Source organism: Solanum tuberosum, unplaced genomic scaffold, assembly GCF_000226075.1.
Source record: "Solanum tuberosum cultivar DM 1-3 516 R44 unplaced genomic scaffold, SolTub_3.0 scf00170, whole genome shotgun sequence".
NCBI lineage: Eukaryota > Viridiplantae > Streptophyta > Magnoliopsida > Solanales > Solanaceae > Solanum > Solanum tuberosum.
Genome location: NW_006239093.1, coordinates 941,710 through 964,876, shown reverse-complemented (window position 1 = coordinate 964,876; position 23,167 = coordinate 941,710).

Sequence of the window (23,167 nt, the reverse complement as noted above, 5' to 3'; positions counted from 1 at the left end):
TAGTGAATAACGACAGGCAACAAAAATTACAAAGGGTAGCAGAGAAACTCACCGAAGAAATTCGGCAAGTCACCATTTCTACTCAATGAGCTTTAAGGCATTGTCGAATGTTACACTGACTCCCAAGCAAAAAAAACTGGTCATAAAGGAGACATCAAGGTTAATCGGCGACTCATCAAATTCACTTCGGCGAGCAGAAGGGTCATCGCTGTAAGGAATAGTGGGTCCTCTTCACAAGCCTGACAGTTAGGCGATGGGGATGGCATTTGGCGAGGCGCCGAGTCAACTCGGCGAGCTGAAAAAAGTTCTCCAAAATGGCCCAACACATTTGTTTCTCGATTAACAAACAATGGCCTATGATAGACTAAATTAAACACAGTGTCATACATTTTAAAACTACCCTAGGTGAATTCACAAGTAGGGGCGCTCAGACTTCTCCCAATTAACGCCAATTCAATCAAACAACAATTTTGCCTTTAAAAATGACGTCCGCAAATCCATTATCAGGAAAATATAACTTATTTGGTCAAATCTGGGCTACTTAGACTTCACCCACGCATTACCCAACATTTAAAACTCACAATTTCAACAACTAACAAAATAGGTATAAACAATTGGATACAAACGTTGAAAAAACATGGTCGATGAAAATTTAGCAACATACAAATCAGCAGGCATACAAAAAGTCACACATTTTAATCAAGAATTTGAAAAGTAACCACACTTAGCCTTTGTATTGCATAAAATAAAACGAAATTCGAGAAACCAACCTCAAATGGGGACATACACAGACGCTGGACGAGATGCAATCCCAACACGAAGACGATCCCGACAGTTAAAAGATGTTTTAGCCTAAAGTTAAATGTATGAGTAAAGGAACATAAAATTTCAAATCACAGGAAAAATATGAATGTAAAAGGGGAAAAAGAATATGACTCTTCAGAGAGCGTGAGTTCGGCGACCTAAACTAAGGTCTCGAACGACTCGGTGATCCTTCAAATGGGTCTCAGCCCCCCGAATATTTTAGAGTCATGAACCCTTCCACAGGTGCAGTGGCGAGCTCAAGCAAGTTCGCGGATTAGACTCGGCGACTCGCATAGTAAGTTGTATGCTCGCCCAATATTCCTGAACCTTGACCTTCATAGGCTGATGCGTTTGGGCGACCATAGGGCGATTTGGCGACTCGTCGATTAAGCCTACCACTCACCCATTTTCCCTTTTTTGTATTCATCCCAGAATAGTTACTTTAACCCACACATCTAACAAACATTATTCAAGTAACAAAAAGTAAAGCTTGGGTTGCCTCCCAAGAAGCAACTTAGTTAATGTCGTGGCACAATGTGGACATACATTCAAGCATCATCCAAATACACCACATCAATCATAGTCATCTTGAAATGCCCTCCAAAGTAAAGATTCAACCTTTCCCATTCACCTTGAACATTAACCCATCTTCGTTTTCAACTTCTATTGCCCCGTTTGTAAACACATGATTTACTTTGAACGGACCCAACCATTTTGACGTGAGTTTTCTCTGAATGAGTCTCAGACGAGAGTTGTAGAGCAACACAAGATCACCTACTTTAAACTCTCCATGAAGGATTTTGGTGTCATGCCATTTATTCATATTTTCCTTATAAATGGGTGAACTCTCATAAGCTCGGAAAGCATGGAGTTGGTCAACTCGATCTTTCGACGCATCCTCCCAATTTAAGTTCATGACCTTCAAGGCCCATAAATCCTTATGCTCAAGTTCAATCGGTAGATGACAAGATTTACCAAACACCAATCGATATGGGGACATATCAATCGGGGTCTTGAATGTAGTTCTATATGCACTAAGAGAGGCATCTATCTTTTGGGACCAATCGGTTCGATTGCATTAACGGTCTTGACCAAAATCCCTTTCATTTCCCGATTGGACACCTTAATTCGCCCACTTATTTGCGGATGATAATGGGTGGCCACCTTATGCTTGACTACATACTTGCTCAACAATGATGCAAACATTCAGTTACAGAAATGAGAGCCTCCATCACTAATAATTGCACGTGGAGTGCCAAATCTCGTGAAAATTTACCACTTGAGGAATTGAACAACACTTCTCCCTTAATTATTAGGTAAGGCCACCGCCTCTACCCATTTAGAGACATAATCAATGGAAACCAAGATGTATTTGTTCCCATAAGAAGTCACAAAAGGCCCCGTGAAATCGATTCCCCATATATCAAAGAACTTAACCTCTAAAATAGGACTTAGAGGAAATTCAGGCATTCGCGACACTCCTTACTTGTGACATTGTACGCACTTCTTAACAAGAGAATACACATCTTTATACAATGTTGTCCAACAATAACCACTTTGTAGTACCTTAAAAGCTATATGCACTCTACTATGGTGCCCACAAACCAATGACACATAGAAAGCATCAAGAATAGCATTTACCTCAACTTCCGAAACATATCTTCTAAGCATGTGATCTGCACTATCCTGAAATAGTTAAGGTTCATCACAAAAGTACTTCTTCACATTAAAAAGGAACCTCTTTCGTTGGTAAAAATGCAGCCCATCGGGAAGAACCCCACACACCACATAATTGGCAAAATCATCATACCAAGGTGGGGTACCATTCCACACAACCATCACCTACTCATCAGGGAAGGATTTCTCAATATCTTTTTCACCAGAAATAACCACATTTGTTTCAAGGCTCGACAATTTTTCCGCTACTTGGTTCTCACACCCTTTTCGGTCTTTGACTTCTAATTCAAACTCCTATAATAATAACACCCATCGGATCAACCTTGGCTTTGCATCCTTCTTAGCCATAAAGTAACATGTAGTCGCATGGTCGGTATGTACCACAACCTTGGTCCCCAAAAGATAGGTTCTAAACTTCTCAAAAGCATACACCACGACGAACACCTCTTGCTCAGTGACGCTGTAGTTCCTTTGAGCTACATTTGAAGTGTTGCTTTCATAGTAGACCGAGTGAAGAAAAATTCCCTTATGTCGGCAAAGTACAGCTCCCAAAGTCACACCGCTTGCATCACACATTAGCTCAAATGGAATGCTCCAGTCTAGAGCAAAAATGATAGGAGCCGAAACGAGCTTCTCTTTTAAACACAAAAATTCCTTGAACAAGTTTCATCAAACTCGAAGACACTCTCCTTTTCAAGTAGCTTCTAAAGAGGATGAATCACCTTAGAGAAATATTTTATGAACCTTCGGTAGAAACCCACATGACCCAAGAAGCTTCTAACACCTTTAACAAAAATAGGAGGATGCAAATTGTCGATAACTTCAACTTTAGCTTGATCAACTTGTATGCCATCTCCCAAAGTTTTATGACCGCACACAATACCTTCTTTAACCATGAACTGACATGTCTCCCAATTGAGAAGAAGGTTTTGTTTCGACACATCTTTGCAAGACTTTACCAAGGTGCTCAAGGCACATTTCAAATGTATCTCCCACAACTGAAAAGTCATCCATGAAGACTTTCATCGAGACCTCTACCATATCAACAAAAATAGAGAACATACATCTTTGAAACGTCGTCGGTGCATTACACAATCTGAATGACATTCTTTTGAAAGCAAACGTACCATAGGGACATGTGAAAGTTGTATTTTCTTGATCCTCCAATGTAATAAAGATCTGATTATAACTGGAGTAACCATCCAAGACGCAATACAATCCACGAACCGAATGTAACGACTTGTAAAATGATAGGTTGAACTAGAGCCTAAACGTGGGGGTTAACGTCAAGAGTTAAGGGCAAGGGCTAAGGGTTTTAGGTGTAGGCCATTGTTTAGGAACCTAGGCTGCCTAAAACTTAGCCTAGCTACTTCCTCCCTAGACCACAAGGGTCTTCATGAACTGTGGTGGTCACCACGAGCCGTGGTGCCACCCATGGTGGCTAGGCAGTAAGCCCTAGAAAGGTGTCAAGACAAGGCTCCCCTTCACCAGACACTTCACGACTCATGGTCATGACCACGGGTAGTGGGAAGGCTCGTGGGGTTGCCTTAGCTTTCTGAGGGTTATGTCTTATTGAGGGAGCTATTGCCCCAAAGACCACGGGCACCACCACGATCCGTGGTGCCCTAGACGGTCTGTCAAAGTAGGTGTGAAGCTCACTTCGCCTCAAAAGAGGCAAGGCAACTTTGCCTAGATACTGCCACCATGACCAGGAGCTTTACCACAACTCGTGGTCATCACCACGGATCATGGGAGCTCACATGGTCCTCCCTTAGCTCCTTGAGGGGTTGTGAGAGTGGAGAGGAATAGTGCCTAAAGGACCACGGGTGCCACCAAAGGCCTTGGTCCCCTTCACGATCCGTTTGGGTGGTCGTGAGCCTGCACGGTGCTGCCTCATTTAGGGAGTTTTAAGTAATTTTGCTTGGTTTAATTATTAAGTAGGGTTGATTTTAAATGGTTTATATCATTATTATATATGGTTTTAAGTCTTTTAACTAGTCATTTACCCCTTATTTCTCCAAAACCCAAATCAAAACAAAAGAGTTCCTCCTTTCAAAAATTCTCGCTCTAAAACTTAAGGAAGAAGAAGGAAGCCATTGGAGCTTGGGTTGGGTGATTTCAAGGTGGCTCTTCCTCAAATTTCGTGGGGATTCAATAAAAAGTTATGGTAGTCTTCATCCTTGTCTAATTTTCCATTCAAGGAGCCAATTCAAAGGTGATTTCAAATCATGAAAACCTAGGGTTTTACTCAATCTCATGGGTTCTTTCATCAAACAATTTCAAAAGGATTCTGATGTCAAATTATGATTGTATTAGTTTTTAATTGATAATTTATGATGAAAATTCTCTATGAACCCATGAATTCTCTCAATTCCTAAATTATACATTTATGAAGTGGGCTTGATGATTATGAAGGCTTATGAATGAATTGTGTCTAAATTGCTTTGGGTTATTGAATTTTATCATTATATATGTATTAATTATGATAAATTGAAGGTTTTTTGGTGACTTATTATCATGGACTTGAAAGGGCAAGTTATGGCTAATTTTATGTTGAAGTAGAACTGTGCTTGAACTATTGATCCACTTGAAAGATGGAGGTGTTTACTTACTATGTATGTTGTGATTATGGCCTTGTAAGGCAAAGTATGAATGATTAATGTATGATTATGATGAGAATTATAGGTGTGTGATTACTATGAATGTGATATGAACATGTTTAGAAGGAAATTGTATAATGATATTGCTATATGTGAAAGGCTATTCTCACATACTCACACACACTCATGAATGACTGATGAATGAAGTTCTATGATAATGTTAATGATGTTTAATCTATTAAAAGGATATTCTCAATTGTACTCTAATGAATGAAAAGACATGTTGTGAAAGGACTTTCTCACAATATGGGATTCTTAGGTGAAAGGCTATCCTCATCTTTGAATCTATGAGCTTTCCAATGAATGAATGAATGTTGGAATGGGATGGATACTCATATGGGAGTTGAGGTGGGGTATCTAATAGCAATCCTTTATCCCATAATGAACTAATGTAATGAATGTAAAGTACTCCGTGGGGAATAATGCCAAGCACCGAGTGGATATAGATTGAGATGGGTGCTCATCCGTGAGTTGAAGCGGGGTACTTAGTAGCAATCTCTCGAGATGTATGCTCATCCGTGAGTTGAGGCGGACTATCTAGTGGAAATCTCATTATCCCATAAACTATGTGCCCACATAGGTCTAGCTAGTGGATCCACTTAAGCTATAAAAATGATGGTCTTACCTTAGGCATGTAGGAATCCCTTTATCCGATGAGGGTGACACTGGGATTCCATATTAATCTCTCATGGTCTATGTCGGTTAAGTCTTACCCCCACACTGAATGTTAATGAACTGTGGCTTCTCAAGGATGCACTACTTAGTGTGGGTGGTGGTATGGGACACCACCTATGCATTGCACAAGTAGGCTTTGAGAGGGGTCATGGTGGGTTCCTTTATAATGTTAATGAAATGAATGGGTTCTTATGATGATGTTACTGAAGGTGTTGACCTTATGTTTAATGAATGAAGGTATTCTTAATGAAGTTAATGAATGGTGACTTAAATGCTTATATGTTAAATGTTAAGATGCATGCCTTACTTGGATTGTATCTATGAGTACTTCCTTGTATGACTTGTTGAGTATTAATGTGCCTAGTCTATGGTGACTTCAAAGGTGCACTTAGTGTGATTAGTTGTATGGGATGCTACTTGCACATGGCACAAGTGTGACTTAGAGTTATCCTAGGTTATGTACTTTATGTGATGAATATGTCTTATGTAATTTTATATCTCTTATGTGTGACTATTGTGTAAGGATCGAAAGGTTGTATGGTGAGTTCACCTTTGGTGACCTTAAGGTGATACTTTGGTGTGGATGGTGGTATGGGATGCTATCCAAGAATTGCACAAAGTAAAGCTTGAGGGTTACTTGAGGTGAAGGCTTAGGGTTAAGGTATTTGGTTTGTATGTTTGGAAAGGTCTTATATGGTTGAATATGTTCAAAGGTGAAATATGACTTGAATGTTGGTTGTGACTTATATTATGTCTCTTTTATCAATGTTCATGAGGTTTTATCAAATGGCATAAAAGCATGACTTTAAAGTAAAAATGTTTGTTTTAAGTATGTTTTTGCATGGCTATCATACTTAGTACTAAATTGTGTTAATCCATATCTTCTTTCATGTTTTACTACAAGTGTAATTCTCGGCAAGTGATTTGCTATCTCTTTAGTGGAAGCTTGGAGTAGAGTTCCTCCAAGACATCTTTTGGTATGTCCTCATATATCGAGGACAAGGACTTTAAATGTTTCTAGTCCTTCATGTTTTAAGACTATTGTTAAGACTTCGATTGTAAAGGGCCGTGACTCTATATTGTTTAATGTTTTGTCTAAGATGGCCATGTGAGACTTTAGTATTCCGATGCTTTATAAATGACTTTTTGATTGTTGGTTTTATTAAAGAAAAGTTTTAATTCCGCACTATTTTCATTATCGAATGCAATGAATGACTATGAGGCTTGTATAAGACCCATTTGGGGTCGAGTACACCATGTCGCATCTAGGGGGTACTCTTGGGTCGTAACACCGTAAGTCTATCAAGTATCTGATCTTTAAAGGGCATCAGAATATCCTTCTTGGTCCATGCATTAAACTTTCTATAGACCGTACATACATGCCAACAACTCACCTTTTTCATTTAGGACCACAGTCATACAACCTTTCTATGGAAAACATTGGATAGGACTAACCCACTTGCTATCCGCAACAGGGTAGACAACTCCCGCATCAAGCCACTTTGTCACGACCCGGGGCTACCATCTAGAAGTAACACGGCATATTTGACCCCGAAGGGATCGCATACAAGCCTCAAAGCATTCATGAGCATTAAAGCATAGGAAAACAGTACGGAATTTAAAACTTTTCTTTACAATCGAAGTCTCTTATAAAATGAAAGAGTATCTATGACACTATGTCTCAAACCATCTATTGAACTTGGAATAAAACTCTTTAATACAAACTTAGGGACACGGCACATACAAAAGTCTAAAAAATATAAAAATAAAGACAATAAACGACATGTGGTCAAGCCCTCGAATACAATGAGGACTCACCAATCTTCTTCCTCTTGATCTCCTATCAACCTAGCCACGAGGATGGAGTCCAATATCTCCAAAGACTACACTTGGTGAAAATGTATAAGAAGGGGGTTAGCACAAAAATTACTACGTATGGAAGCCATGCACAAAACCATTAAAACATGCATGAAAAGGGACATTTCATTTGAAATCATGCTATATGCCATTTTTGAACGTCATCTTTGAAATAGTTGGAAAATGCAACCCATACACAAGGCAGCTCACATATATTTCATTATAACATGAGAAATAGCATTATAATAGCAAGCATAGTCTCCAATATCAATATAACACACATCTCAATCTTCACAATACATAGCCTCCAATCATAAAAGAATACAAAGTCAAATACCAAGATCATCTCATCATTAAGTAATCATCACATATGGAACCCCTAAGAAACACTTGTGTAATGTATTGTAACTAACATGCATTTACAATGTACAACACAAGTCAATATCACATTCATACTCGTTTCATAGTAAAGCCATTACCTTGGTATCCCCTGAGGAACACTTGTACAATTTGTGGTTAGCATCCCATAATACTAACCCTACTAAATACTACTTTGAAGCTACCTTAGTCATGCACTTCATCTTTAGACCTCATTATAATCAATAGTCACAAATAAGGAAATAGTAAATAGTCATATACATTACTTGAATTATAAGGAAAGTCATTCATATCAACTATCCATTCAATATACATGCAAGCATTCAAATCTCATCATAACTCAAAGGAACCATCCTATGACATCCTACTAAGTCTACTTGTGCAATGTAAAAGTGAAATCCCATACCCCCACTCCTACTAAGTAAAACTCATTAAGAAGTCATAGTATAGTTCATGTTTCATTCATTATCTTTATTATATAGGGAAGATCGCATTAACCAACATAGACCATGTGAGCTACATGTAATCCGGTGTCGTGTGACCCCACACCGAAGAAGGTGTTCTACTTGCCTAAGGTAGAACTAAATGTATAGCTATAAGGTAGATCCACTAGCTAAGTCCTATGTTGGCACATAGTTATGGGATATGGAGATTGCTTCTAGAAACCCACCCTATTGGATTGACGGAGGGGCTTCCATCTCATGAGTTCACTTGGATGACCCAACCTATTACATTGGTGGAAGGGCCTTTACCTCATTAACCATATCTACTCGGTGCTAAGCATTATTTCCCAAATTATACATTATTAGTCTTGAATTGGATTTGCATGTTTGAAGGGGTATTTTACCCTTCGTTCAACCCAACCTATAAAATAGCTCATAAATTCATTAAAGTGAGAATGTACTTTCAACTTTAGAATCATAATTAGTATGTGAAAATAACTTTCACACCAAGATCATATGCTCTCATGAGAAATAGACTTTCAATCAACACAATAGGATCATCATGGTCATGTATAGTTCATGCATAATAATATGTAAAGGTGCATATGAGAACTATACTTTCAATTAACACCATTGATACATCATAATCATGTTTTATGCATGGAGTGTGTTTCTATTTGTCCTTATAATGACACAATCAAAAACATTATCATCCTAGATAGTTCATTCATAATTACGTGTTAGGGTAAGGGAAGAATGGCCTTTCAAAAATACCATAATATACCCAATATTCAAAAGACTTTCAACTTCTAAGTAAAACATGAGTTCACACACAATCTTGTCAACATGCACAAACCTTCACAATATTCCCTTCAAGGTCTATTGACCAAATCATCCCAAAGATATAGCAATAGCACATTAGATAAGGGAATACCATGATCCAACAACTCATCAATACCTTAATCACATCATGATTGGCACTTTATACTCCAAGTATTCACAAACATGCATATGATATCATGATCAAGTTGATTCATGTTTAGAAGTACTACCCTAAACCAATTCAAGTCTATGTGATCTAATCTAAGGAATTACATGAACAAATTCATCATTCTTGGAGGATCACATTTAGACCCTCAATTAGCCTCTTTCAAGGCACAACCCTAGACTATATCGATTCACCTTAGAAATATTAGATTAATCAATAATATATGTAGAATTATACTTAAATAATGTAATTACATCATAATCAACTCATATTCAATCAATTGAATCAACTTCTGACAACATTCATAATGTAGAGAAGAGGCATACCTAGGGTTGGGGAAAACTCATGGATTCTTTGGAATTCAAGTTAAAATCATCTAAAATCAGTAGTATCATCAATAACAAACATAATTCAACCTTTAATAACAACTTTGAAAGGAATCCATGGGGTTGCATTGAAACCCTAGCTAATTGGGTTTTCTAGAATTGAGTTAAAAGCTTTTGAAAAGTCTCCTTGGGTGATAGCTTCCCAAGGATGAAGAACTCTCATACCTTAGGTGTAGAATCCTTCAAAATTCATGTTGAAAAGATCCTATCTTCAAGATTTCCTTGAACTCTTTCTTTGTTTTTTAGTGGAGGTTTTAGAGAGAGAATTTTGGGAGGGAAGAGTAGTTGGGTTTTGATTTGGGGTCTTGGGTTATAATGAGTTCATGAAGTGTTTAATGACTTAAAATACTGTATATTTATGTATAATTACTATATTACACGACTCCTACTCAAAACAATTTCCTAAACTACCCACCCTTTGGCCGACTTAAGGCAGTCTACAGGTGCAGTTCACAAGACCCCCATCCACTGACCGTGGATGGGACTATGCCCCATACTGTGGGGTCGTGGTTTGAGTCTGCAACCTGGACTTGGTGGCCTTGACCTACGGAGCAATACCATGAGCCGTAGATCAATCTACTGGCTGTGGATTGCATCCATGGTTCACAAGTTTCTGCCAACTTTTTGCTTCAATGGGGAGTCTTGGGGTTAGGCTTTAGGGTCCCCCCCCCCCTCAAGGACCCTTGGTTGGTCCTTGGGGGTCGTACCTTGATGTTTAACCCCCTAGACACCTCAACCTAAGCTCGGGAAGTCAATACACAACCTAAAACAAAAAATCAAACTCAAAAGCTCACACGTTAGGCTCTAGTTTCACCTATTAGTTTCCATTAGACTCTCGCTTGGTCTTAATAGTTTTCCGGGTTGTTACATTATCTCCCTCTTCGGAACATTCGTCCTCGAATGACTCTTGAAACACTTTTTGGAATTAAAGACTCAAATCTAGCAACCCCTAACATGCATGACACATCACAATAATGCACAACTCAAAATACACTATTCACAATGTGCACTTGTTCAAAGGAAGTAACATCAACTCCAATTCAACATGATCGATGAAATACAAGGAAGTATGAACTATATCTAAACAACCTAGTTATGCATGATATTCTTATCACTTGTTGTGTTCGTGGAGGAACTTCCATCTCCTAACTAAAACATGTCCATTTATTCCTCTCATGAAGTACAATAGGCAACTCTTACTCAAAGTACCACAACATGAGGGAAATCTTTCACAAAAACTCATTTCCTTTCAAAACACAAGTTTTCATGAACATGCATTATATAAAGAAGTCATGGCAACATATAAGCACATAACCATAATATTAGCTAGGCATACCATCTCCCCCTTAGGACTGATCCTATACCATCACTTCTAAATATCATTAATCACAATATCATAGGAAGAATTACATTTTCTCATTAAAAGTAAGCTCAACACAATCACCATGGAGCCCAAGTGCCATTTCATCAAAAACACAACAAAGCATGTTCATCACATCATCTTATGAAGTCAAATATGCCATCACCATACTAGAATGCACAACAACATGAGGAACGTGTAAATCATGAAAAATCCATTTTATACAAAGTAAGAATCTTTCAAAACATGCAAATCATAAGGAGATCACGGAATTTTCTAAAACACTCATGACCCCTAGATATAGAACAAGCCCATAAAGAACTCTTGGTCTCAAGCTAGAATAGGAATAGAAGAAAAAGATGAGGATAGCGGGACTCTCAATCAATGTTGCTACTAAAGCACATGATCTCCCCCTTGGGAGTAAGCCCCTTTTTTACAAAAACCTCAAATACTACTCCTTTCAACAAACTCAAGACATTATCAAGACTCATTTTAATCTTACCGGGCTCTAAAACCAATAGAGGTCTAATAACCATGCATCCCAATTCTACCAAGGTTAACTAAAGTAACTCTATGGGACAAGAAAATTATAGGACACACATAACATCCAAGACCCCATGATCAAGAAATGGGTCAAGGAAAGCTCATCATCTTAGGCTAGAGGAGAAATAGGAGGGGACATAAGGATATTGGGATATCTCATTGGCCCTTGGCCTCCCAATTAAACACCTTCAACTAACACCCTTACTAAAATACCACTCCTCAACATTTCCATGGAAGCACTTTCCTACTCTTCTATTTCTTGGCTCGCTGGTCTAAGGTCCCAATTGGTACTTCAAAATTAGAGAGGTTCTCATCAAAGCACTCTTGCTCACAAGAAACCTTACCAACACCACTGAAAGTCTCATATGAGCCTACCAAACCGGGACTAAACTTCTCCAACTCACTAAACTCCTTAAGGTGATATTATCAAGAAATCCTAACTCATGACCATCAAGAACACTCAATGACCTTACCATCTAAGCACATTATCCCCCACTAGGGGTAAGCCTATACAAACTCTTTACAACGTCACTTCTTCAATTCTAAGGTCGGGGTAAGTCATAACTAAACATTCACACTCATCACACCATATGATTCTAAACAATGGAGGATTACACTTCTATCCTCTTTTAAAGGAGTCTACTCACTCAACATCTCTAGGCACCACTTAAACACCACTAATCATCAAAATCCAACACATCATAAAACTCATTATGGCTAAGTTGGGCTATACTAACAACCACATATGGCCATAATTAAACCCATGAATACTAAGGACAACACAAAAGTTCATCATATCCAATTTACCAAGTAACAAAAGACAAGTATTACCGGAATAGAAATAAGCATGAAACACATACCGGGAGCATTAAGATTCACTATCACTTACTCTTTGAGACTTAGGGGTAGACACCGTCTCTTGTTTAAACCTTAGGGGGGATATTGGAAAATCTTTGTCCATGAAACCTTTTGTCTCTTTCAATTCTATTAAGGTTGGATCAAGACAAATCTAGACCATTTCAACCCTTATCATCACTCTTGGTGGAATCTACCAACCAATCACATCTAGGTATTATCTAAGCACCCTACATCAAAATGATCATACTTAAGATCGATCTTAAAATACAACTAACTCTTTAAAGTTGATAAACACCTACACTATTCTTCCTTACGTCAACTAGTTGGTACATGCACCTTCAAAGTCAACCTTAAGACACCACACAATCCAAACTTATGGCATAGAATTTTCCCCCTTTTTCCACTCTCGGATAGGCTTATTAGGGAACTAACAATTTGACTATACGGGTTCTACCATCAACTAAACATAACCTCACAATTACCATGCTAGGTAGGCATACAATCTCCCCCCTTGGGAGTAAGCCTACACTAATTCGTCTAACAAACCTTCATAACACAAAGGCAACAATGAAGCATTATTAACACTAAAGGCAACATCACAATCTATTACCTCAAATCTCACAAGTCACATAGCCATAACTGGCATCACAACCAACCTTTCTCCCTCGTTCCTTGTAGCAAGAGACCTTCAAGTGGTCATACCCTAAAGACCATCAGATAAGGAATAGGAGTAAGACCTTATGAAGTTAAGCTCTATGGCACGACTCAAAGAATGAAGAAGTGAAGTTTTTCCTAACATCTGATAGCCTCCTATTCATAAATTGTGGCGCGCTTCACATTTATGAACAAGACTCTACTAGATGTGGTTTGAAACATCTTAAAAACATCCCTAAAACCTTATGCTCTGATACCACGTTTGTCACGACCGGGGCTATCCCCCTAGAAGTAACACGGTGTAATTGACCCCGAAGGGGTCGCATACAAGTCTCATAGCATTCATGAACATTAAAGCATAGGAAAATAGTGCGTAATTTAAAACTTCTCTTTACAATCGAAGCCTCTTATAAAATGAAAGAGTATATATGACACTATGTCTCAAACCATCTATTAAACCTGGAATAAAACTCTTTAATACAAACTTAGGGACACGGACCTTACAAAAGTCTAAAAACATAAAAGCAAAGACAATTAAGGACATGTGGTCAAGCCCTCGAATACAATGAGGACTCACCAATCTTCTTCCTCTTGATCTCCTATCAACCTAGCCATGAGGATGGAGTTCAATATCTCCAAAGCCTACACTTGGTAAAAATGTAGAAGAAGGGGGTTAGCACAAAAAGTACTACGTATGGAAGCCATGCACAAAACAATTAAAACAAGCATGAAAAAGGGACATTTCATTTGAAATCATGTTATATGCCATTTTTGAACATCATCTTTGAAATAGTTGGAGAATGCAACCCATAAGGCAACTCACATACATTTCATTATAACATGAGAGATATCATTATAATATCAAGCATAGTCTCCAACATCAATATAACACACATCCCAATCTTCACAATGCATAGCCTCCAATCATAGAAGAATACAAAGTCAAATACCAAGATCATCTCATCATTAAGTAATCAACACATAAGGAAACCCTAAGAAACACTTGTGTAATGTATTGTAACTAACATGCATTTACAATGTACAACACAAGTCAATATCACATTCATACTCGTTTCATAGTAAAGCCATTACCTTGGTATCCCCTGAGGATCACTTGTGCAATGTATGGTTAGCATCACATAATACTAACCCTACTAAGTACTTCTTTGAAGCGACCTTAGTCATGCACTTCATCTTTAGACCTCATTATAATCAATAGTCACAAATAAGGAAATAGTAATGTACATTACTTGAATTAAAAGGAAAGTCATTCATATCAACTATCCATTCAATATTCATGAATGCATTCAAATCTCATCATAACACAAAGGAACCATCCTATGACATCCTACTAAGTCTACTTGTGCAATGTAAAAGTGAAGTCACATACCCCACTCCTACTAAGTAAAACTCATAAAGAAATCATAGTATAGTACATTTCTCATTCATTATCTTTATTATATAGGGAAGATAGCATTAATCAACATAGACCATGTGAGCTACATGGAATCCAGTGTTGTGTGACCCCACACTGAAGAAGGTGTTCTACTTGCCTAAGGTATAAATAAATGTACAGCTATAAGGTGGATCCACTAGCTAAGTCCTATGTTGGCACATAGTTATGGGATAAGGAGATTCCTTCTAGAAACCCACCCTATTGCATTGGCAGAGGGGCTTCCATCTCATGAGTTCACTTGGATGACCAAACATACTGCATTGTCGGAAGGGATTTTACCTCATTGACCATATCCACTTGATGCTAAGCATTATTTCCCAAATTATACATTATTAGTCTTGAATTGGATTTACATGGATGAAGGGGTATTCTACCCTAAGTTCAACCCAACTCATAAAACAGCTCATAAATTCATTAAAGTGAGAATGTACTTTCAACTTTAGAATCATAATTAGTATGTGAGAATAAATTTCACACCAAGATCATGTGCTCTCATGAGAAATAGACTTTCAATCAACACAATTGGATCATCATGGTCATGTATATTTCACGCATAATAATGTGTAAAGGTGAATATGAGAACTATACTTTTAATTAACACCATTGATACATCATGATCATGTTTTATGCATGAAGTGTGTCTATATTTGTCCTTACAATGTCACAATAACAACATTATCATCTTAGACACTTCATTCATAATTAAGTGTAAGGGTAAGGGAAGAATGGCCTTTCAACAATACCACAATATACACAACATTCATAAGATCTTCAACTTCTAAGTAAAATATGAGTTCACACACAATCTTGTCAACATGCACCAACCTTCACAGTATTCCCTTCAAGGGATATGGACCAACTCATCCCAAACATATAGCAATATCACATTAGATAAGGGAATACCATGATCCAACAACTCATCAATACCTTAATCACATCATGATTGGCACTTTATACTACAAGTATTCACAAACATGCATATGATATCATGATCAAGTCGATTTATGTTTAGAAGTATTACTCTAAATCAATTCAAGTATAGGTGATCTAATGTAAGGCATTACATGAAGAAATTCATCATTCTTAGAGGATCACATTTAGACCCACAATTAGCCTCTTTCAAGGCTCAACCCTAGACTATATCAATTCCTCTTAAAAATCTTAGTTTAATCAAGAATATATGTAGAATTATACTTAAATCATGTAATTACATCATAATCAACGCATACTCAATCAATTGAATCAACTTCTAACAACATTCATAATGTAGAGAAGAGCCACATCTAGGGTTGGGGAAAACACATGGATTCTTTGGAATTTAAGTTAATATCATCTAAAATCGGTAGTATCATCAATAACAAACATAATTCAACCTTTAAGAACAACTTTTAAAGGAATCCATGGGGTTGCGTTGAAACCCTAGCTAATTGGGTTTTCTAGAATTGAGTTAAAAGCTTTTGAAAGGGCTCCTTGGGTGATTTCTTCCCAAGGATGAAGAACTCTCATACCTTAGGTGTAGAATCCTTCAAAATTCGTGTTGAAAAGATCTTATCTTCAAGCTTTCCTTGAACTCTTTCTTTGTTCTTCAATGGAGGTTCTAGAGAGGGAATTTTGGGAGGGAAGAGTAGTTGGGTTTTGATTTGGGGTCTTGGGTTATAATGAGTTAATGAAGTGTTTAATGACTTAAAATACTGTGTATATATATATATATATATGTGTATAATTACTATATTACACGACTCCTACCCAAAACAATTAATAAAACAATTTCCTAAACTACCCACCCTATGGCCGACTTAAGGCAGTCTACAGGCGCAGTTCACGAGACCCCCATCCACGGACCGTGGATGGGACCACGCCCTGTACTGTGGGGTTGTAGTTTGCTTCTGAAACCTGGACTTGGTGGCCTTGACCTACGGAGCAAGACCACGACCTGTAGATCAATCTACTGGCCGCGGATTGCATCGTGGTTCACAAGTTTCTGCCAACTTTTTGCTTTAAGGGGCAGCCTTGGGGTTAGGATTTAGGGTTCCCCCTCAAGGACCCTTGGATGGTCCTTGGGGGGGAGGGTTGTACCTTGACGTTTAACCCCCTCGATACCTCAACCTAAACTCGGTAAGTCAATACACAACCTAAATACTCAAAAGCTCATACGTTAGGCTCTAGTTTCACCTATTAGTTTCCATTAGACTCTAGCTTGGTCTTACTTGTTTTCCGGGTTGTTACACACTTAATAATCTCTTTCTTGACAACATCTTGAATTGGATGATTCGACCTCTTTTGATGTTCAATACTTGACTTACATTCACTAGCCAATTTAATCTTGTGGGTACGAATACCGGGAGGAATTCCTACAATGTCGACAATCGTCCATCCAATAACCTTGATAAATCTTTTCAACACACTAAAAAGAACTTGGTTTTACCATTCAAGCAAATCCAGAACAATAATAATGGGTAAAGTGCTATTGGCTCCCAAAAATACATAACGAAGGTGAGGTGGAAGTACCTTCAATTCGAGCTTTGGTGGTTCCTAAATAGATGGCTTTGCGGGAGGGCTTTCCCTATTCTTCAAATAGATATCAAGTTTCAAGGGGTTCATAGAATAAGAACCTAAACCCGATAGATCAGACACTACCTCATCATAATCTTGAATTTCTTCCCCATCATAATTCAAAAGGACGGCAACAAACGACTCACCAACACGAGAAACTTTGCTCACACTAGCAACTGCTTCATCAATCACATCAATGACCCATATCACATGGAGGTCACTTGGTTTCTTCATCAATTTACAAATATTGAATGTAACTTCTTCACCATTTACCAGAAATTTCAGTTCACCATTTCCACATCGACAAGAGCTTTCCTGTTAGCCAAGAATGGCCTACCAAGAATAATAGGGACCTCGGTATTAATATCGCATTCGCGAATCACAAAATTAGCCGAAAATATAAATTTGTCTACCTTCCCCAAAATGTCATAAAAAATGCCAATAGGATGCTTAATAGGGCGATCGGCCATGAGAAGACACATAGTTATAGGTTTAGGCTCACCTAGCCCAAGTTGCTTGTAAATGGCATAGGGCATCAAGTTTCTACTCACCCCCAAATCACACAATGTTGTAACTAACTGGAACATTCCTATAGTGCAAGGGATGTTAACTTTAGCCCCGGGTCATCCTTCATCAAAACCATGTTGCTTTTCATAATGGCACTACAACTATGAGATACTTCAATCGTCTCGAAATCAATACTTCTCTTTTAGTGACCAATTCTTTCTTAAATCTTGCATAACCCAAAAATATTAACAATTCTTCCACCAATGGAAGATTAATAAAAAGAGTTTTGAAGATAGGAAGAAATTTTTCGAACTTCACGTCTTCATCCCTTTTCTTAAATCTTTGAGGGAATGGTGGAGTAACTTTGGGTAGTGGCTTTGTAGGTATCAAGGTAGGCACAACCCCCACATTTCACTTTTTAGCATCGCCGGAAATAACATTTTTTGGTGCATCATCAACCTCATTGGAAGCTTCATTGTTCAACTCCTCGGCAAGTACATCACTTTCAAAAACAATAGTTTTCCCTTTGCTTGAACTTGCATTATCATCATTTGGCTCATCATTTTCCACAACCTTACCAATCCGGGTCAAGATAGACATGCATTGCGCATTATAATTCTTTAGATTTGCTATTGTATTACTACGAAGATACCTTTTTTGCCTCGCATTCAAGTGAGCAGAAAATTGACCCATTTGGTCCTCAAGTTGTTTTATAGAAACTGAATGTGAGGTCACCGTTTGATTCAAAGAGAGGAAATCAGTTTTCATTTCCTTGAGCACTTTATATGATCCTTCCACCTTGTTTAGGATGTGGCCAAGCATATCCTCAGTTCGAAAGATTTCAGGGTTGACATTTGGTTCCTTAGGTTTTGGACGGTCATGAGGAGGCACATAACGATCTCTATCACTATCCCTTATCTCTAATTTGAACCCCTATCATGCCAATCGTGTTCCTTATCTCTCCAACCACCATCATGATCTTTGTTCTAACCTTGATACTCTCCCAGACTTGGATAACTTGTACGAGAACCTCCCGCTTGGTTCGATAAGAATTGTACCTCTTCATTATACATAGCGTAAAATTGTGCATCATTCGAGCTCATTCCACTACTAGCACCAACCGCATTCACGGCCTTATAGTTACCCCCCACCCATGACATGTTTCGTTAAAAAGTCTATTTTGGTAATCATTTTGGCCATGTTTTCATCGTGCTCCGGGTTCTTTTCCTATTGTTCTTTGGTAAACTCAACATTGAGAGGAGATACATGATTCTCCCTTGTATGTCATGCTCGATTAATCTTGGTCATCTTATCAAGCAAAGTCGACACCACAATAAATGGTTGTCTTTTGATTCCACCTCGAATAAGTTAATCGACAACATCCATGTTGATAGTGTCAAGACTCCGCTAGAAATATTGCAAGAGCATATTGTACGGTAACCATGAGTAGGACATTGGAGGAGTAGCTTTTGAAACATCAACAAAGTTTCATGAATGGCCTCACTATCAACCCGCTAGAAATTCTATATATTGTCCCTCAGCTTCAACATCCTCGGGGGAGGAAACTATCTTTCATTGAACACCTTCATGAGTTCCTCCCAAGAAGTAACAGAGTCCCTTGGCAGCTCAACCAACCACTTCTGTCACGACCCAAGGGTACCCCTAGATGTAACATGGTGTATAGAACTCCGAAGAACTCAATACAAGCCACTTAGCTTTCCTCACATAAGAAATAGAACAATAAGAGTAAAATAATATTCCCAATCCAAAGAAACATTATATAAACGAAAAACGGAAGTATAAAACACGTGTCTCATCATAGCCATCTAATACAATAGAATGAAATTGGGCCTAGCCAATATATCATGTCCAAAAGAGAAATACATGAAAGAAACTGAAAATAATAAAATACATCCTCGAAGTATGAGGACTCACCAAAGCTCAAAAATCTCAAACTCAACCACTAGCCATTAAGTGATAACCCTGACAGTCGGACCCTACATTTGTTAAAATGTAGGAAAGAGTATGTATTTGTACAAAACAATGTACCAAGTATGATAGCCATGCCTAAAACATTTAAAACATGCTAAAAGGGACATTTCATTTCATGACATGCTATTGACAAAGCTACGCATGATATAAAAGAGTTATAAAACATAAGTCATAAAATCATGGTCAATGCAAGCTAACTTCATCTTTAAAACCTTTGAACTCATGTGAGATACTTCTTGAAGTAACGTTAGTTCATTATTAATGTGGGGAAATAACCTTAACCGACATAGAGACCATGTGAGCTATAATATGATCCCCCGGTGTCTCTCACACCGGAAAGGGTTGTCCTACTTGCCAAAGTAGAACCATGAACTTCTAGCTTAAGTGGATCCACATCTAGCTAATGTCTATCTAAGACAATCATCCTATGGGGGCACATAGGTATGGGATAAGGAGATTGCTTCTAGAAACTCGGCCTCTATTAATAAGAGAGCTTCCATCTCAATATCCTCGCTGTGTTAAGCATAAATTCCACAGAATAGTCATTTCTTACTTTGACCTTATTATTCATGGAAAGGCATACTAGGATAACCAATCCAAGCTAGTTTCATTAGGAGATCTCTTATTCTTGATTCATTTAGGTGAGAAAGCCTTTCAACCTAAGAATCATTTCTATGTGAGAAAACCTTTCACATCATACTTATATGTGTTTATGAGAATGTCCTTTCAACAACAACATCATCATTGATAGTTTACTCTCAAAGCATCCTTAATACATTTGCATAGATTTCATACGAAAATGCTTAAGTCCATAATTTACCTCTTAAGGTTCAAAACCCACTTTCAATCAGCAATGCTTAGAAAACATGGGTTAGATATGGATTTCATTATAAAATCATGTAAATCTAGCTATATGATTAATAGCAGTTCAAAGACACATCATCCAATTCTAAACGTCCACGATCGTTAATCAGTATCTAACCCAACTAAATGAGTTGGGATCGATTCCCACAGGGAGCGGTATGTGTTTAAGATTCAATAGGAAAGTACGAATATGATCAAATCAATCATAGGAATAAACATTATCAAATAAAAACATGATTCAAATCAGGGGGTGACCCGAATGTCAAATAAAGGGGATTTTGGTTTTAATTATCAGCTACAACAATAGCAAACAACACGAATTAACAATAATGAGACTGGTTTTGGGATGTGATTCGATGATAGGCTAATATAGACAAATGGGTAATTGCAACTGCTAGGAATTAGCTAGATATTAGAGAATAATCTAGACTATAGAGGAGGTTAACTTTCTCTCGAACAATTAACCCCGAATTAAGTTGATTTCTCTCGAACATCAAGAAGCATGCAAAATAAGAACAACCTATGCTTTAGTCCATTCACTTTCTTGAGTTGAATGTGTGGAAAAGGATTTAGGATTCACTTTCTCAAGTTGAACCCATGACAACCCAATACCCACTAACCATCAATCAATAACCTTGGTTTTAAAACCTCTGTCTCGAGCAAGCCAAAAAATGCAATGGTAGAACTGTATTTGCAACTACAATTCTTAAATTAAACCACAATTAATGATTGAACTCACTTCTAAACAACATTTAAACTAACAATTAGCAATACCCATTAACTAAATCAGCCCATAATCACACCCCAAGAAATGGGGTTTTAGCTAGACATCACAAAAAGATAAAAATTGTTACCAAATTGAGTTTCCATCAACTGGGTAAGATTAATTTCGTCCCTACAATGCTCCAAGTCAAAGAATCTCAAAGACCCACTTCCAATAGCTCAAAAGTGAAAAACTTCAATTCTCCAAAGCTTTGGAAAAACTAGGGAAAACTTGTCTCAATACTCAGAGTTCAAACTGAAAAATTATATTAATTGCTAAAATGATAATTGATGTAATGAAAATATGATACTAAACTAAATGTTCAAAAATGTATTAATAGTCGCCAAAAATGTGTTGCAAAGAGTCACTCGACGAAATTAGTCGGGCATGCCGATCAGCTCGGTGATCCGCCCTTTGGTCAGTTCCATCGCCCTTCTGCCTTGGACTTCAGCATCTTCAAGGTCTGTAACTTTGGGGGATCCAACACTGCATTGCGGAACCACTCGGCGATTCGCTGACTGCTTCTTTCTCTCGCCAACTTGATTTTCTCCTTCAAGGCTTGGCACACTAGAACTTCAGGCGGTCAAGAGGTCGTTCAGCGACTCACCAAGTGGAATTGGCAATCACCAGGTGTACTTTTCTTCATTCTTTCAGCTCGCTTTGTTCCTTTTAGCAAATTATTGTCCTTGCTTTGTTCCTCAATCCAAATACCTAGAAATCAAGAGTTTTACATTAGTTATTGGCACAAAATAAGCATTTGAGGACACTAAATCATTGTAAATAAAGTCCTAAATGAGTCCAAATCTCAGACTCATCAACATCCCTAACATAAAATTTTGCTTGTCCTCATGTAAAACTCAAGTTCAGCAGTTCAAAGAGGGTGTCTCAAACAATGCTACACACGACTCAATCATGAATGCACACAATAAGACTTAACTTACTCATCCAAGGATCAATTGTGCACTCAATCGTTCAAGTAGTGACTCACCATTACCAAAGATTCTCAAGTTCACAATACTTGCTTCAAATGCAAGTTCAAGCTCAACAAAGGTACTGAAATGCCCTCACACAAAGAATGACACAATGGTTCAACACTTTATATCTCTGGAATCACATACAAGTCTCACACTCAAAAATATGAACATATGCATGACTTCACCCATAGGTTTGCCCTTATTTTCCAACCAACATTTGTTTAAGCTCACTCAAGATCACAAAAGTCTTTTCAAGGCTTGTAATGGGGCTGAGTGTAAACGTATGGCCATTGAGGCTCAGTGGCTGCTATCCTCATGAAATGTGGTATGGACATCACTTCCTTTCCTTTTCTTCATCATTCTCATTCATGTTCAAAATTCAACCCATTATTCACTTTCCATGGAATACCGGATACCCCTTTTCTTTTGCAACTTTCACAACTTTTTCGTTCTTTTTCTCTCCTTTTTTTTATATGGAGGGGTTACATCTTCTTTTTTTTAAACCATGGGTAAAAGGGGATTTCTTCACACTTTTTTATTTACCTTCTCTTTCACCACACCCCCAACTTAGGCTTTTAACCTAATTTGGCTATTCAAATAAACCACAATTCATGAGGATTATGGGTGAAGGGATAAAGAGATGTCTCATTTGCTCAAGTTTCACGACCTAGAGGTACCCGTAGACGTAACACGGCGTACTCGACCCCGAAGGGGTATAATACAAGCCCTTAGCATCATCATAATATACGATCATAGAAAAGTAGGGAAAATTGAA